This window comes from Sinocyclocheilus grahami, unplaced genomic scaffold (assembly GCF_001515645.1).
Source record: "Sinocyclocheilus grahami isolate Dianchi unplaced genomic scaffold, SAMN03320097.WGS_v1.1 scaffold1635.1, whole genome shotgun sequence".
NCBI classification, from domain to species: Eukaryota; Metazoa; Chordata; class Actinopteri; order Cypriniformes; family Cyprinidae; genus Sinocyclocheilus; species Sinocyclocheilus grahami.
Genome location: NW_015506814.1, coordinates 18981 through 24554, shown reverse-complemented (window position 1 = coordinate 24554; position 5574 = coordinate 18981).

Sequence of the window (5574 nt, the reverse complement as noted above, 5' to 3'; positions counted from 1 at the left end):
ATCAACTGTGACTTGACTCATGATGATCAACTGTGACTTGACTCATGATGATCAACTGTGACTTGACTCATGATGATCAACTGTGACTTGACTTGACTTTTGAAGATTGGCCATGACTTGACTCGTGCAGATCAACTGTGATTTGTCTTGGTTCATGAAGATCAACTTTCACATAACGGGGCGCTGTTGTGTCCGCCATTTTGTGAGCGTAATCTAGTGCGGGGGCCATTACACGAGTGAGTGCGGGGTCGCGTTCCTCCGCGATACCCACAGTGAATAGAGAGTCAACAGTCAACAAAGCGAAGTCCAAAAAACAACTCTGTGACAAACGTGGACCCTCGCGTCTAAGCTCAGATCGTAGAGGTTGATTAAGGCCATCACAAAAAAACTATCAAAATACAGTCTGGTAGATCAGAATAAGTGTGCTATGGCTAAAAATTCGCAAACATAGTTCTCTAGTTATCGCGGGCCCTGTCTAAGGGCTAACAAAATCCTTGCCATGTCCATACCTGGCCAATGTTCCTCTGAAAAGCTGCTGGATCCTTGTGAGGCCGAGTATTCTGTAACGGAGGGAACACAGGAAGCGTGCAGATCCATCTGCAAGGCTTTATTCGCAAGAGACGTGGTCAAAAACAGGCATAGGTCAGACAATGGCAAACAGGTATATTGATGGCAAGGCAAGAGGGATAATCCAGGTACAAGGCAAAGGTCCAGGTAGGGGCGAACAGTATCCAATTAGGCGAGACTCGAGGGATAATCCAGGTACACAGGCAGTGATCAGAACACGGGGAAACAGACAAGGCAAGATGAATGGCTCGGTAAGGCAGCTAACACTAGGGGAATGGAAAATGCAGAACAATACACGAGACTAAAACAGAAAACACGGAATGGCTCGGTAAGGCAGCTATCACTAGGGGAGTGAAAAACGCTAGACAATACTTGGCGATCTGAACAGGAACTGAGTGGGTGTTAAATAGAGTGAGTAATGGCTCTCAGGTGAGCGTGTAATTAGTGAAGGCTATGTGTTCAGTGAATTCAGCTGTGTAAGTGCAATGGATGATGGGAACTGTAGTCCAGAGTGACATGTAACGGTCTGTGTAGTGTGAGAGTCAATGTAATGTTAGAGTGACCTCTACTGGTAATCGGCCGGAAGGCCACCGACCGGATTCATGACAGACAATAGCGATTGGACATTTTTTGCCTGCAAAATTTCACCCAAAATTCACAAATGTGACCTTACCATTAAAAAAACCCATTTAAAGACTATTTCTTTATTCACACAGTTGAGGTTCAACATCACAAACAAGTTTAAAAAAGAGGGTAATATATTAAGTATGTAGTGCTGTGGAAAAAAAATGTTTGCCCTATCTTGATTTCTTCATAAATTGTTTCAGAAATGAAAACAAAATCTAACATAAAACGAAAGGCAGCCAGAGTAAACACCAAATACAGTTTTAATATGAATCAATGTAATTTACTGAAGCCAAAAATATATATAATAGTCTGGATTGGGTTACAAAACTATTTCAAAGGCTTTTTGGACTCCACAAAGAACCACAGTGAGAGCCATTATCTCCAAATGGAAACTCGGCACATAGTAGTGAACCTTCCCAGATTGCCCGACCTTCTGAAATTCCTCCAAAAGCACAACGATGGCTCTTCCAGGAAGTCACAAAAGACCCAAAGACAACATTGAAGGAACTGCAACCTCTCTTGCATCAGTAAAAGTCACAGTTTGTCCAAAATGCAGCTGCTAGAATTCTTACCAGGTCAAAAAAAATATGATCAAAATACCCCAATTTTTTTTATTAAGTTCCATATTGATTTCAACATATTGCTACTGACCTATAAGGCCCAGTAGCCCCTACTGATCTTCTTATGCCCTATAATCCATCACACTCTCTAAGGTCACGAAACTTTTAGTAGTACCTAGGATATCTAAGTCCACTAAAGAAGGGAGATAATTTTCTCATCTGTCTCCCAAACTCTGGAATAGTCTTCCTGATAATGTCCGGGGCTCAAACACACGCTCTGTTTAAATCTAGATTAAAGACACGTCTCTTCAGCCAAGCATTCACTTAATGAATCTCATACCCTTGTTTCCAGTTAGATCAGATAAAAGTCACAAACATAGTTATTGCTTGAAACGTCATGAACAGCAGCTACGCTAATTCTTTATTATCTGCCTTTCTGTTCCTACCCCGGGATGCCCATCTCGAGGTATCTAGAGATTACACCAGCTCCAGCGTGGATCCAGCCTCATAGACCATCCATCCATCCATCCATCCATCCATCGCATATATATTGCTCTCTCTTTGCAGACAAAAGCAGCTCACTGTCTACCAACCACTGTTTGCGATTTAAAAGAGTGTACTCATATCCTCTTATCTTAAGATCTCCTTATAAAACTAAGGGAAAATGTGCTCATCAATTTTGTGAACAAGTGTTAAGCAAAAACTCCTGGCTAAGATCTCTTTGGAGAAATCCTTGTGGTAAGAGAAAAAAATCTTTGTGAAAATGGGCCCTGATCTTCAGGCCTGTGCAACCTATGTTCATAGAGTGCCCTCTGCTGGTTTGCACCATACAGTTTCTTATTAACAACTGAACATGTCTTGCATGTCTCAGAAAGTGAAAAACCTCATTGGAAATGCACCACAACTGAACATTTTAGGGGGCTTTCTTATTTGATTGTTTTCTTCATCTTTAAGTGTGTTTTTTTATGCAAAGCTAAATCAATTTTTCCGATCCGAGTTAATTCCGAAAGTAAAAGAGTGGATTTGACTATGTAACTAATGGTAGAAGTTTATTAGATTAATACTATTAAATAAATGCTCATGCAAAAGAGCTCATGCATGTCTGTATTGAATAAATCCCCTCTTTATATCCATGAATATTAGTCATAGGAAGGCTGTGGCTATTGCTAAGGTGATGGCTGAAATTGGGTTTGTTCGTTGGGTCGACACATGGGTAAATCTCAGTTCTGCAGCTATAACACTGTAATGACACAAAAGCTTTATATGCTATGAAAGGTGCACATTTTTCCCTTGTCAAAAAGAAGTACACTTTAGCACACTTTATACTTAAACTAAATGCAATGTTTTCAGACACTTAACTGAGCATGTTATTTGCAATTAGATGAAAATTGTTTATATTACACGCAGTTAGTTGAACTTAAGAGTGTTTTTTGACCCATTTAAGTAGGACTTAAGTGTATCTTTATACATAATTTCATAATTACTTCTATTGTCTCTGAAATATGTTTAAAGTGTACTGCCAAATGACAAGCATTTGAGTAAACTTAAATATTATTTAATGCCATTTCTATTAAAACTTGCTTGTCATGTATTTAAATCTATTTGTAATCACACATTCGTGATGATAGAGTTTAAAATCTATTAAACGACAGTTAAAATTATAATCAAGTATTTTACATGTCAACATTATTTGTTGTCAACACATCAAAATAAGTGTACTTTAAAGCACGAAAAAAGTTTATTTTAATAATCTTTTGTCATGCTTTAAAGAAGTAAAGAAGTAATTATTTAAAATGTCCTTTAAAATAATACTTTTAACTTGACATTTTTACAAAGTGCACTCTTTAATTGTACTTAAGTGTGTTGAGAAACACACACACACACACATACAGTATATGTACAGTGGGTACGGAAAGTATTCAGACCCCCTTAAATTTTTCACTCTTTGTTATATTGCAGCCATTTGCTAAAATCATTTAAGTAAATTTTTTTCCTCATTAATGTACACACAGCACCCCATATTGACAGAAAAACACAGAATTGTTGACATTTTTGCAGATTTATTAAAAAAGAAAAACTGAAATATCACAGACCTCAGACTGGGCCGAAGGTTTATCTTCCAACAAGACAATGACCCTAAGTACACAGCTAAAATAACGAAGGAGTGGCTTCACAACAACTCTGTGACTGTTCTTGAATGGCCCAGCCAGAGCCCTGACTTAAACCCAATTGAGCATCTCTGGAGAGACCTAAAAATGGCTGTCCACCAACGTTTACTATCCAACCTGACAGAACTGGAGAGGCTCTGCAAGGAGGAATGGCAGAGGATTCCCAAATCCAGGTGTGAAAAACTTGTTGCCTCTTTCCCAAAAAGACTCATGGCTGTATTCGATCAAAAGGGTGCTTCTACTAAATACTGAGCAAAGGGTCTGAATACTTAGGACCATGTGATATTTCAGTTTTTCTTTTTTAATAAATCTGCAAAAATGTCAACAATTCTGTGTTTTTCTGTCAATATGGGGTGCTGTGTGTACATTAATGAGGAAAAAAAATTAACTTAAATGGGTGCAATATAACAAAGAGTGAAAAATTTAAGGGGGTCTGAATACTTTCCGTACCCACTGTATATATATATATATATATACACACAGTTAAGCGCACCTCCTTTTCACAAGGGTGATGTCATTTTGTTCTCTAAAAACTGAGAATTCGGTCATTATTTACTCACCCTCGCCTTGTGTCTCAAAAGGCATTTGCTGTTGAATGTCTTTTGCTCAAGAGACGCCAGATTTTAATACACAGAACAGATGCCACATAGTTTTGAAATTTGGTATTGCGGGAAAAGCTAATATTGTTTGTCTTCCTTATGATAAATTGCTTTTGTTTTTCCTCATTTGTATTGTAAGACGCCTGGGATGAAGGCATCTGCGTAGTCAGTGCTTCTCGGCCTTAGTCCTGGAATCCAGCACTGAACATTTTGGATTATAGTCTTTTATTTAACACACCCGATTTATATCATCAGATCTTCCAGAGCCACTGTGCAAAATGAATAAATGAAAAATATTTCAGAAAGGGAAGTTTTGGAATGAACTTTTTCTTTAATATGTTTATGTAAAGCACATCATTGTTTGACATGCTAGCATTGGCAAGCGACTTGACAAAAGAGTGATATAGTCATATTTGAACAACTGCAACTAAGGGAATTACTACAGTTCAGTTTAGAACGGATAAAAACAGATGTATCAGGATCATTTCTATGGACACTGCAGTTGTAATATGAGGTCACACTCTGCTGCATTTTTTAAAAACACAATGCAACATATTGTACATCCCAAATGTTAAAATTATACTCTACATTACTGCCAGTTTAAAGTTTGCATTCTCTTAATTCAGCTAAGAGGTGACATATCAGTTTGGTCATGTCTTCACGTAGAGTTCACCAAATTTTAACTTTGGAGCACAGTGAAATTCGCTGGAGCTTGTGTTTCTTATTTCCTGCATTTGCATGCAAGTTTGATTCAGAAATTCTCTAAGTCTGATCAGTTAGAGTTTAGTGGTCATAGCTTGAAAGGCAGCATTAATTGAATTGAATTAATTACATAATAAATCAGTATGTCAGCTTTGTCAAGCCAACATAATAATGAAATTCAGTTTTATGCAAGACATTTCAGAAATTTTTTTATTTTTCTGTCACTGTTTGACTTGAAATTGATTCATTGTAGTACTGAAACATAGCAAAAGCAAATGATGTGCCATAATTAAAGTTGCTTGAGTGAAATATATGCTCTCTGATGTGAACGAGTGACTCACTTGTCCTGGG